This window comes from Gracilinanus agilis, chromosome 2 (genome assembly GCF_016433145.1).
Source record: "Gracilinanus agilis isolate LMUSP501 chromosome 2, AgileGrace, whole genome shotgun sequence".
Classification (NCBI taxonomy): Eukaryota; Metazoa; Chordata; class Mammalia; order Didelphimorphia; family Didelphidae; genus Gracilinanus; species Gracilinanus agilis.
This window is the reverse complement of record NC_058131.1, coordinates 382,454,115-382,467,271: the sequence shown is the minus strand read 5'-3', so window position 1 is coordinate 382,467,271 and position 13,157 is coordinate 382,454,115.

Sequence of the window (13,157 nt, the reverse complement as noted above, 5' to 3'; positions counted from 1 at the left end):
AAGGACCTTCTACTCTACCTGAGAGAATTTAACATATATACAGAGAAGTAAATTCAAAGTTTATGCAGAAGTAATACAAAATCATTTCAAAAGGAAGAGAGTACTAGCAATCAAAATTAAATGGATGAAAAAAGCTTTTGTATAGGAGGCTGCCTCTGAGCAATCCGGTGAACAATTTATGCAAAAGCATGGAGATAGGAAATGAAATCATGTTTAAGAACAACCAGCAGGACAATTTAACTGGAGTGGAGAGCCTGCAAAGGAGGACTAATATGAAATAAGACTAGAAACGGAGGTAGAAGTCAGATTCTAGAAATCTTTAGATGTCAAGCTAAAGAGGTCATTGTTTTATCCTAGAGTAGGGATTCTTAATGTAGGAATTTTAGGGGGGTCTATGAACTTGGATAGTAAAAAACAATTACATCTTTATTTCAATATATTTGGTTTCCATTGTAATCCTATGTATTTGATTTAATTCATTAAGGAAAAAAAATATTCTGAGAAAGGGCTCATAGAGTCAATGGAATCCTGCTAAAGAGCTCCATGACAAAAAAAAATAAAGGTTGAGGGGAGTCTAAGAACCTCTGTGCTAGAGATAATAGGGAGCTTTTAAGGATATCAGTATAAGGGAATGACAGGGTCAACCTGCTTAGGGACAATTAATATTGCAGAGATGAGAAAGAGGGATTAGATGAATGGTAGGTTGAAACAGAAAGACACCTATTCCCCCATCTTGTATTTGTATATACATTTTTCCACTTAAATTATAATCTCATTTATCATTTTTAAGTGGTGATCACCTTGAGGTTGTTTTTTAAATTCTTTTAAAAATATTGACACATTTTGCTTGCAATAACAACGAATATTTTTGTATTGCTTTAAGATTTGCAAAGCACTTTATTTATAATTTCATTTGATCGTCATAGCATCCCTATTGGCAAATGCAATTATTAGCTCCATTTTTCACATTAGGGTACTGAGACTGAAACAGCTTAAGTGACTTCTTCAAAGTTACTATAGCTAGTAAGTATTTGAAGCTGAATTCAAACTCTGGTTTTTTTGACTCTAAAACCAGCATTCCATTCACTGCACCATCTCCTTGAATATTTCACTGCCCCACCTCCTACCTATTTGAATTTTCTTTGTAACAAAGAATTAAAAAAAAGGGGGGAAAGTAGTTCAGAAAAACCAACTAACACTTTAACTTGAATCAGACTGTATAAATGATATTCCATACCCCATCTTTGCAAAGAAGGAAGGGAACACCTTAGGTTCCCTTCATCACAAGAAATCCCCAAGTGTAGAAGCTGCTATTGCTTTTCCTCTTTCTTCCCCTCTTCTTCTTCTCTTCTGTCTCCTCCTCTTCCTTCTCTTTCTCTTTCTCCTCTATATGAATTTAATCACTTTCCTTTATGATCCTATTTCCTTTTATGTTTTTAAAAATAGTATTCTGGGAGGTGTTCTATAAACTTGTCCAGACCATCAGAGGGATCCATGACACAAAAAAGCTTAAGAACTCCTGATCTAACCTGACCCCATCATTGTTCAAATGGGGAAACTTAGAGAGAGTTAGTAGACTATATGCCAAGGCCAGGTTCAAATTCATCAAAGTCCAAATTCAGGTTATCTACCCCCAAATCCAATGCCTTTTGCCATTAAACCATATCAGCCAATGAGAAATGGATGTTCATAGGCAGTAATTAAGGGGCCTCCCCCTTTGCCTTTTCTTCTGCTGCTATCCCACATCAAGCTGACCCTATCTTGTTATTCAGCTTTTACTTCCAGTGGAACTTTCTTAGATCCAATGGCTAATCAGTTTTCCTTTTACATGGGAAGTAAAAAAGCTAAATAACATATGTTCATAGCACAGTTGAGTAAGTTGCCTGGAATTCACAAGTTCCAATTAAGTGTGGTTGGCTAATAACTACACTATGAAAATGTCCTCATCAATTAAAGGCCCAAAGAAAATACTGGGTTGCTAACGCTCCTCACCAAGTACAGGGGAGAACTTGAAACATCTAGGGGGAAGTCAGAACAAATGGTTACATGCATTTGGGTAGAATTAAAACACACACACAGATGCACATACATACACATACATATGTACTACACTCAATGATGATTACCCTCCTCAAAAAAAGGGACCAAATTTATTTTATGAGTTTGACAACTTTTTTCTACATGGTATTTGCTACTCTAAACAGGGAAAATAAAATCAAGCTTTGTTCCTGAGCATATGTTTTTGACATTTTTTTCCCTTCTTGAAGCCTGTGAATTATTAATAAACTAATTTCTCTTTATAGTTCAATCTTTAGAGATTTAAAGTGTTCACTCAGATGCACAGAGACAAGGCAGTGCTTCAGCTCCAATCAGTTCCTATCCTCTCTGGAGATCTTGCTGGCCTTGAGGTATCTCAGAGTCTTTGAAATCAATCTTTGATTCAACCAGGAATTTCTAATGGCTCAGTCTAGTCCATTAATATAGCTTAATGCCCAGTTTAAGTTTGGTTATTTCTGTAAGCCAAGAATATGCCCTGAATTTGCTCACGAGCTTAAAGCAAAGGAACAAATCCCTGTTGGCTTCAAAACCCGCCTGTGTCAGTTACTACCTGTGTGACCTTGAGCAAAGCATATAAGTCTTTCTAGCCTCAGTTTCCTTATCTGTTTTATAACTTAGCAGGGGGTTCTGATAACCTTTCTTTGAATGTGATATGGGCCCCTTTGACCCTTTGGCTGGTGAAACCTATGGTTTACTTTTCAGAATAATATTTTTAATGTGTAAAATAAAATCTGTAACATAAAAAACCAGTTTTTTAAAACAATAGTTGTTATTGAAATATTTAAAAAAAAACAAGTTCATAGAGCACACTTTACAAAGCCCTGTAGACAATGGTCCTAAGGTTCCTTGTAGCTCTAAATCTATGATGCCTATAGATGGATTGTGTGTGTATGATACATAAATAAATGTGCTATCTAGATCCTTCAAGAAAGCTCTACTGTGGTGCCTCATCATGGTGTAGAGATGACAAGTTTCTAGAAAACTAAGCCCGGGTTGTGCCAGGCTGGGAAGGCTTCAGGAATGAAAACAATAAAAGCTTGTGTTATATCTTTCATCTTTAAAATAGTTCTATACCAAAAAGCTTGTTAGCAGCGAATGGTTTTGTTCACAACTCATGAACACATTAAGGTATGGAGGGGTTGTGCTGTGTGTCTTGGTAGGAAGGGCAACCCCACTTCTGAAATCAGAAACTTTTCAGAGTATTAAATTAATGTATAAGCAAAAACATATATGTACGTGTATAAGCATCCCTGGGTGTACACTATTTTATTTAATGAGTTCTTTCCTGTTCAGTCGATTTAGGAAGTATGATTTTTGACCATGTAGGACATCTTACAAGTCAAAAGTTCAAAAGTTTGGAGAAAATAGCAGGTAACCCAACTTCAGATTATGGTTTGATTTGATGACTGCTGAGATTCCCTTCAAATCCTACGATCTTATGACTCTACAAAAATGCCTTTCTTCAGAGACCGTCTTCCCAGTTACTGTGAGAGAGTCACAAGGAGTTAGATTTCAGTTCAACATATGACCTCAACCAGAGGCTGGGTCACCATCTGTCAGGGATGTTATAGAAAGGAATCTTGTGATGAGTGGGAGGTTGGACTAGATGACCTTTTCCAACTCTAAGATTCTATAATTCTAATATCTTTTGTATCCTCAAAACAACTCTGTGACATATAGGGAATTAGAATTCCCACATATTGTAGATGTGTTTTTTGAGAGGATAAGACAAGGAGTAGCTGGGTGGCACACTGGGTAAAGTGGTGGACTTAGAGTTAGGAAGACTCATCTTCCTGAGTTCAAATCAGGACTCAGACATTTACTTGTTGCATAATTATGGGCCAGTCACTTAACCCTATTTGCCTCAGTTTCTTCATCTGTAAGGTGAACCAGAGACAGAAATGCTAAAAAAATATCCCAAATGGAGTCATGAAAAGTAAGTCATAGACTGAAGGCGGCTAAACAACAACAAAATCAAGACTAGAGATGAGTTCTTAGACTCGTGTTTTTTTCCTAGAAGAGTCTACCTTATATGTTACATATATGGGTCTAACAGGAAAAAAATGCAAAGATCTTATCTTCCTCAGCTTTGTGAATTGATTCTCTGCTCAACTATTTCCCTCACCCTTTCCATTCCTCCCCTTGTTTTTTCATAAAAGGAAGCTACTCCCCTACTTCTCACATTCCTCCTCTCACCTGTAAGAACTCAGGTATCGCCAAGACAACATGATCAAGTCAGGTATAAAAAGGTCCATTTGGGGAAAAATCAAACAACGTGCCAACCTTGAGCCCCAGAGAATTGAATTATAAACCAGCAGAATCTATTCCATCATGCCAAAATAGTACACAGAAAACATGTTTCTCTTGCCTGATCCACTGAGGAGAAAGAAGAAAGGAAGGCAGGGAAAAGAAGGAAAAAAACCATAAAACTTTTCCTTGTTATTTTTAAAACCAGTTCTATTTTGGGGTTTTATTTACTTATGTTTGGCTTGTAGAGGTTAAGGGGCTAGCAGTAATGGAAACTGAAGTCCTCTGATTTCTCCCTCTCCGGGCTAAGTACACTTAGATGGTTATAGTATGAGCTTCCTCAGCCTATCCAACCCAGGACCTTGGTCTTGACCTGGCAGCAGCTACCTCTCTTGGGGATATGGAAAGATCTTTGGGCTCCAGGGCAGCCCAGCTTGGGTATTTACAGACTCGGAATAGCCAATGTCAGCTGTACATATGATAGGGCACGTTCCTTTTCCAATGAGGGTTACTAACTCAAGGCCTTAGGGAAACTAGAATCAAGCCATAGATTCAGAACCTCAGAGTCTGAAAGGAGTTTAGAGATGACCTATTTCGTTTTCTTATTTTATAGATAGAGAAACTGAGGCTGAGAGACAGGCTGAGAGAACTGAATTAGCAGCAGAAACAGACAAGCAATTTAGGCAGGGAAAATGTAGGTTGGTAAATATTTAACTGGCTCTCTTGGAAAAAATGTATTTTTTCAAGAAAGTCAGTTGTTAAATATATGTGTATTTCTATTGCACACTTTAAGTTTAAACTGCATTATTAACATTTTTCTGAAGCCTAGACAGTCAATAAAACAATAAATCAAATCCTGAGTTGTAGTCTTTGCTGATTGTACATCCTCACATGGAAAATTTAACTATCAGCTCTTTCTAGCCTGCAGCACCCTTCTGAATTTAGTCTTCTGCCTCTTGGCAGTTCGAAACTTCAAAAAAAAAAGAAGTTCAGAACTTCTTTTCACTCACTGCTATTGCTATTCGGTCATTTCAGAATTGTCTAAATCTCTATGATCCCATTTGGGATTTTCTTGGCAAATATACCAGAGCGGTTTGCCATTTCCTTCTCCAGCTCATTTTACAGATAAGGAAACTGAGGCAAATAAGGCTAAGTGATTTGCCCGGGGTCTTGCAGCTAGTAAATGTTTGAGGTCGGATTTGAACTCAGGTCTTCTTGATGGCGGGACAGCTAGGTAGTATAGTGGATAGAGCGCCAGACTTCTTTATTGATAAGCTTTTTGTAGGGAGGTGGAGGTATAGTTGTGAGACTGGGGGATCCAGGATCAGAATGACTATGGCTTAGATTGCAATCTCCCCTCTAAAATCTGCTAGTTACGGGAAAGATGGAGTCTCCCTGAGAAGCACTTATCTCATTTAAAAACTGAGGATGCTAAGATCTGGAGAATCTAGTTCACAGATTTGGTTTGGTCTCAAATGAGATAATGCATGTGTAAAGTCCTACACAAATGTTGAGTTTTATTATTGCTTGTATCATTCTCTCAAGTATTCTAATTTCGTGTGTGTGTGTGTGTGTGTGTGTGTGTGTGTGTGTTTGCTTAAAGAGGGAGCTCCTTGCTTCTCCTACTATTTAACCTTTTCCCCTTAAGTTCTTCAGAAAGTAGTACAAGTTTGTGTCATTTTTTTAAACCTTTACTTTCTCTCTTAGAATCAATACTAAGTATTGGTTCCAAGACAGAAGAGTGGTAAGGACTAGGCAATGAGGGTTAAGTGACTTCTCCAGAGTCACACAGCTAGGAAGTGTCTGAGAGTAGATGTGAACCCAGAACCTCCCTTCTCTGGACCTGTCTCTCTGTCCACTGAGCCACTTAGCAGCCCCAGTTTGTGTCATTTTGCTCTGAGCAATGTCACATACAAATACCCTGGTTTCTGGCTATTAAACTAGTCCCTCCGGACGCGGGGCTTGGTATGAGAAGAATCTAGACTAGATCTTGATCAAGGCAGTTGTTTACTGAAGAACTACATGGAAGTCTTTGGGAAGTGAAGATGTAGGGCTTTGGTGTATGGGGGGAGGTGGAGACATATAATTGTCTTCAAGTTCTTTAAATACAGAGTTGGGAGGGGTGGTCCAGATGTGAACTCCTTTCATAAACTTTCAGATGAAATCACTAATATCATTGGTTTTATTTAACTCTTTTTCTTTGTTACCAGAGATCTCTGATGAAGTAGGAGTAATTTGTAAGTGTATATAATATAAAAATGAAACATCAATAAAACTGAAAATAAAAATTAAAAATTAAAAAGCGCTCATATGAAAGAGAGAGTAGACTTGTTCAATCTGGCCCCAGGAGGAAGAACTAGGAACAAAGGATGAAAATTTTAAAGATGCAAATTTGGGTTAGCTAGACAATGCTGTGGATAGGATACCAGGCCAGTAGTCACAAAAATTCATCTTCCTGAGTTCAAATTCAGCCCAGACAATTACTAGCTGAATGACCTTGGAGAAGTCACTTAATCCTGTTGGTTTCAGTTTTCTCGTTCATAAAATGAGCTGGAAAAGGAAATGGCAAATCATTTTAGCATTTTTGCCAAGAAAACCCCAAAAAAGATTCCAAAGAGACAGACACAACTGAGATGAGTGAACAAAAACGTAAGGCAATCTATCTTCCCCTCACCCCTCTAAACATCTTTTTTTTCCATGACTTTAACTATGCACCTACTTATTAACCAAAGAAACTACTAGTAAAAATGTCAGTCAACAATTTGTCTTGTTGACTGGAATTCAAACAACTAGTTTGATCCATTTTTAAACCCTTACCTTCTGTCTTAAAAACTGATATTAAATATCTGTTTCAAGGGAGAAGAATGGTAAGAACTGGGGTTAAGTGACTTGCTCAGGGTCACATAGCTAGGAAGTGTCTGAGACTAAATCTGAACCTAGTACCACTTGTCTTTAGGGTTTGGCTCTCTATCCACTGAACCACCTAGCTGCCCTATTATGCATTTCTGGTTTTATTAAGTGATTTATTTGGACAACATGTTTGTTCTTTTTGAATCATGCCCTATTCTTCAGTGACCCTATTTTAGGTTTTCTTGGCAAAGATATTTGAGTGGTTTGCTATTTCCTTCTTTAGCTCATTTCAAAGATGAGGAATTGAGGCAAATAAGGGTAAGGGACTTACCCAGAATCTTACAGATAGTGTCTGAGACCAGATCTGAACTCATGAAGATGAGTTTTCCTGATTCCTAGCCTTTTGCTCTAGTCACTACACTACCTAGCTTTGCCTTGGACACGTAAATGAGACATAATTCTATATCTCATTCCATGCGATGCTATTTCCCTTTCATCCTTCCTTCCTGTCTTCCTCCATTTACAGAAAAAAAGGCAAGTTAAGAGTAATTACAGTAATTATTTAGTATTTTATATGAGTGCCTAAATCTGATTTATTCTTAGATATTTTGTTTTTTAATGGGTCCATGGTTTTATGGCTTCTGATTTGAATAGTTTAGCCCTAAAAGGCAGCCCCCCCCCCTTATTCTCTATGGAGTTTCTTCAAAATTAGCACAGGATTCAAAATTCTAGGTGGAACAAAGAAGAGGTAGAATTGGGAGCTTTCAGAAATTTTCAGGATTTAGGTCTTGAGGATTTATTGGCTCCTTGATCATTCTCCTTCATGAAATGGAGATACTAGTACTTGGTGGAAGTGATATGAAAAAGAAAATTACCAGGCACCATATATACTATTTAAGAGGAAGCTGTGTCTTATGGTCAAAAGAGTGCTGGATAGAGTCTGGTGATTTAGTTGGAAACTTTAGCCTCATGATTTACTACTTGTGTGAACTTGAGTTAATCACTTTTTTCCCCTTGGCCCCACATTTCTCAAGTCTAAAGTATACATATGGATTAGAAGACATTAAAACTTATGATTCTATGAGCCTATGTCCATTCAGACTAATATTTGATGATGAATCATAAGGACTCAGGCTAGAAGGGATCTTGGGTTTCCCTTTGTCCAATCCCCCCATTTGACAGAGTAGGAAGCAGAAATGCTGGGGAGAGATAAAGTGAATAAATGAACTTCGAGTTGAATTTAGAACTTCTGACTCTAAATCTAGTGCTTGTTCTGCTCTGTGGTGATGCCTCAGAGCTAAGTGAACTCATCATGCCTGTGACCTCACATCCAGCACACTACCAAGAACAGCATTTGCTCAATTCTCAGGCTTGAAGGAGGGAAAAAAGTCCAGATGAAAGTTAAAAATAGGTCATGTGAATTTAATTCAAGCTTCTCTGGGACTATTAGTCTGTTGAAGAGAAATGAAGGAAGAAGGGGAAAAAATAGATATTGGATTCAATAAGCTTCCTGGTAGCATCTTACTTTCTCACAAATACTTATGTAGAGAGAGCTCTCATCAGAATGAGGCCTCATTAACAAGAGGGCCCTGAAACCCAGGTGAGATGCCAGATAGCATTTTCAATAATAATTAAAAAAACATCTAACTGTGGCCCAATGGCTGAACTGTGAAAACAAACATAAGAAGCAAACAAAACACTGTTTAGAGACAATTGCCCTTCCATATATTTTCCCGATTTCTCTTAGTTCTCCCTCATTACTAAGTATATTTTCATGACACCAAGGACATTTTTTTAATGGCTTTCTTATTGTTCCTGGAATACCTACCTTTCCCTTGTTTCGGATGTCTCTGATACTAGGAGCCAGAATGCTTCTGAATGCATGGTCTGGGACGGAACAGCACCCCTATGTTTCAAGGACATCCCCAGAAAAAGGGGGTCCAGGATGTCTCTGGAGATCTGTGGATTTTGTAATTGACAGAGGGCCTCGAGGGCCCTTTCTGCCATTTTGGCTGGAGGGTCCAGGATTTCAACTTTAAGATACTGCTTCATAAGCACTATTCTAAATGGGGAATTCTGTCACAGGTGGAGACCTGTCCCTGAGAAACAAAACATCTGTTTCCATACAAATGTCACCCATAATAAAGAGGGATAGAAAAGCCATGTGACATAGAATTTGGACTGTTTCCATAGAAAATCTGCTTTTCAGTTTTTCTGTGTATAAACAACAGCTCATTACCCTCAAATATTCCAGCGAATTCAATGGAGAAGACTATTCCTTAACACTACCAGGATCCAGAACAGGGGAAAAGAAACATTGGCAGTTTTTTTGTGAGTAGCAGGCCCCCAATTCCTAAACAAACTCCAAATGCCACTTCCTGGTTCAGAGGCGAGGAGCTTAGAAAAGAAAAGAAGGGGGAAGGGGAAAGCTCATAAAAGTACTCTGAGGGCATACTGGTCATCAAACAGCTTTGAGCAAACTGCATTTGCAAATGAATCTGAAAACATGTGGATTCAATTTTCTCCGAAAATGCCCAGAGGTTAAAAAATTAAAGGGGAAACGTTTGGCAGAATGAGCCTGGGGTTTGGCCAGGCCTACAAGTTTCTGAAAAGAAATGGATTATTTTGCTGGAGAGAAAATATTACCTGGTACCCCATCTCAATCATTTCTATAACCTAATTAGCATGGGCCTCATTTCTCCTTGTGCCCACAAAGTTGACAGAAGAACAGAGCTCACTCTGCAGAGAATGGGAACTTAATTCCGGAGTGGCTCCCTTGCACATGGGGATCCTTAGTTTCAAGGATGATATGGGTCTCTGCTCAAGTAAAATGGGAACAGAGAAACCATCTGCTAAAAAGTTATTTCTCTTATACTGTTTTTTTTTTGCAACACCTTCTCTCCCCCAATCAAGTCATCAGTTTCACCCCCTCTTTTTTTCTTCCACAAAACCCCAAAATGTCTTTTTATTATGGCCAAATAAACACAGGGAAATGTGGAACTGCTTTAGAGCAAATCAAAACTGCTTTAAAGCTCATGAAAATGGGGGGAAACTACATCTGTAAAAAAGCAATGATTACCCTTAAAACAATGTGAGGCCAACAGCAGAAGTCCCATTACTAGATGATGTGTGTTCCCTTTAAGTGGCTGTTTCTGGTCTCTGAGGTAGCAAAATGGTCACATGGTGCCATTGTTGCCATGGCAATAATCTGTAATTGTGCAGAAAATCCAAGGAACTTGTGTGCAACTCCTTGGTGGATTAGGCTGAAAGGAAATCAAACCTATGAAAGTTCTGAATTGATGTTGTTATGAAACTGCATTGGCCAAGCTGGTCTGATTTAGCCTATTCTCAACTGACTGAATTTACCTTCCCCTGGCCCCCATCAGGCTTCACTGCATTCCCTTTACATGTGTCTGTATGCACATGGAACTGTGTACATACACACATATCTATAAGAGCTAATAAAATAGTGAACATGGATAGAGAGCGTGCTGTATGCCAGGCACTGTGCTGAGCACTTACAATGATCATTTCATTTAATAATAATAATAGCTAACATTTATAGAATGCCTACCACGTGCTAGGCACTGTTAAGTGCTTTACAATAATTATCTCATTTAATAATAATAGCTAATATTTATGTAGCATCTGCTATGCTTTACAACTATCATATAATAATAAATATAATATTAACAATAGTTAACTTTTATATAGCCCCTACTATGTGCTAAGTGCTCTACAATTATTGTCTCATTTAATAATAATAGCTAAGATGTATATAGCATTGACTGTTACAAGTGCCTTATAATTATGTCATTTAATAACAGCTAATATTTATGTAGTGCCTGCTCTGTGCTACATGCTTTATAATTATCTCATTTAATAATAGCTAACATTTATGTAACTCCTGCTGTGTGCTAAGCACTTTATATTTTCATTTAATAATAATAATAGCTATCATTAATATAATGCCAGCTATATGCTAAATGCTTTACAATTATTATGCCATTTAATAATAGCTAACATTTATGTAGAGCCTATTATGTGCTAAGTGCTTAATAATTATCATCTCATTTGATTATAGCTAACATATATGTAGTATCTGCTATGTGCTAAATGCTTTACAATTATTATCTCATTTAAAAATAATAGCTAACATATATATAGTGCCAGCTATTGGCTAAGTGCTCTACAATTATTGTCATTTAATGATAGCTAACATTTATGTAGTGCCTACTGTATGCTAAGTGCTTCATGATTATTATCTCATTTGATAATAGCTAACATTTATATAGCACTTGCTATATACTAAATGCTTTACAATTATCATCTCATTTAATAATAGCTAATATTTATGTAGTGCCTACTATGTACTAAGTGCTTTATAGTTATTATCTCATTTGATAATAGCTAACATTTATATAGCACTTGCTATATACTAAACGCTTTACAATTATTATCTCATTTGATCCTCTGGAAGGGAGTTGCTATTCTTAACCCCATTTTAGAGATGAGGAAACGAAGGCAAGCACTGGTTAAGTGACTTGCCCAGGCTCACAAAACTAGTATGAAGCTAGATTTTAACTTAGTATTTCCCAAGTTCAAATAATATATGTGTTCATATATACACTTGTGCATGTGCTCATAGAAACACAATGTTACATTGCAATGGACAGATACAAAGATGCACACAGATGTGTTTCTAGCATAAAAATACACATATATGTATAAATAGACATACATGCCCCCCTTTTTTATCCTACTTTTATATTCACAGCTGGCGAGGAATATAAATGTTAGTCAACTTGGAGATTCTCCCATTTGACCCTCAGAATTCTGAACATATGTTTGGAATATATGGGGTGGGAATTGTTATGTCTTTGGCAGACGACATTTATAAGACCTTTAACTAGCATTCAGGGCACCAGCATTTGTTCTAATGTTGCATAGGTGAACTAGCACTAAAAAAATATGTATATATATATATATACACATATATATGTGTGTGTGTATAAATATATTAAAATATAAAATAAAAATATAAAATAAAAGTATAAAAAATATAATATATTAGACAATCCAGAAAGTACCAGCTGGGAGTTTCTCCTGGGGGGATAGCACACACACAGCACCAGAGGCCAGCAACCTGTGTTGCCAGTGGTGTATTTCCCGCAGTAGCCTGGCAACCGAGCATACACACATGCACAACACACCCATCTGAAAGGAAGCCAAAGTTGGCTTTCCTCAGAGTCGACTAACTCAAAACATACTGAAGAACTACATGATAAGGGCAGATAGGTGGCGTTTTTTTCCCACCCAAACTCAGTGTCATCTGACCCTCTGGAGATGGAGACATATATATATATATATATATATGGGCAAAAAGCCAGCACATAAAATTGTTGGGGGTTTGGGGAGTGAGGAGGGAGGAGAGTAGGACCATCTGATGGAGGACGGGTCAGCGGGAGGGGGTGGACAAGCTGCCTTCATCAATTCCAGGCTGCTTTGAGAATCCCATGGGAATGTGGCTTATGAACAGATCCCATGAGAACATCTGGAATTAAGATGCTCTTGCCCGGCACTTAACCCAAACTCATTAATGCAAATGCTTTATTTGTTCTACTTTATTTATTTTTTTGGGGGGAAATCTTCAAATACCACACATTTGAGTCGCCTTCCTTTTGGTCTTTTCCTGGGGACAAGAAAGAAAAGGTGGGAGAAATGAACAGACAAAGTTGCATGTGAAGACAAGAACTCTCGGATACTTTGGAAACAGTTGAAAAAAAATGGAAGTCGTTCCCTTCCATTCCAGAAAAAAAAAACTGAAATCATCTCAGTATATTGGACTCTGAAGCTGATTTTATGAGAAAAAATGGAAAAATATAGATAGGGATGTTAATATAGAGCAGCCTCTCCATTTTGGGATGTTGTATCCCGTCCTACTCCTGTCTCTTTGCTCTTCTAGCCTAATCTTTTATCCATGACTTAAATCTTGATTTCAT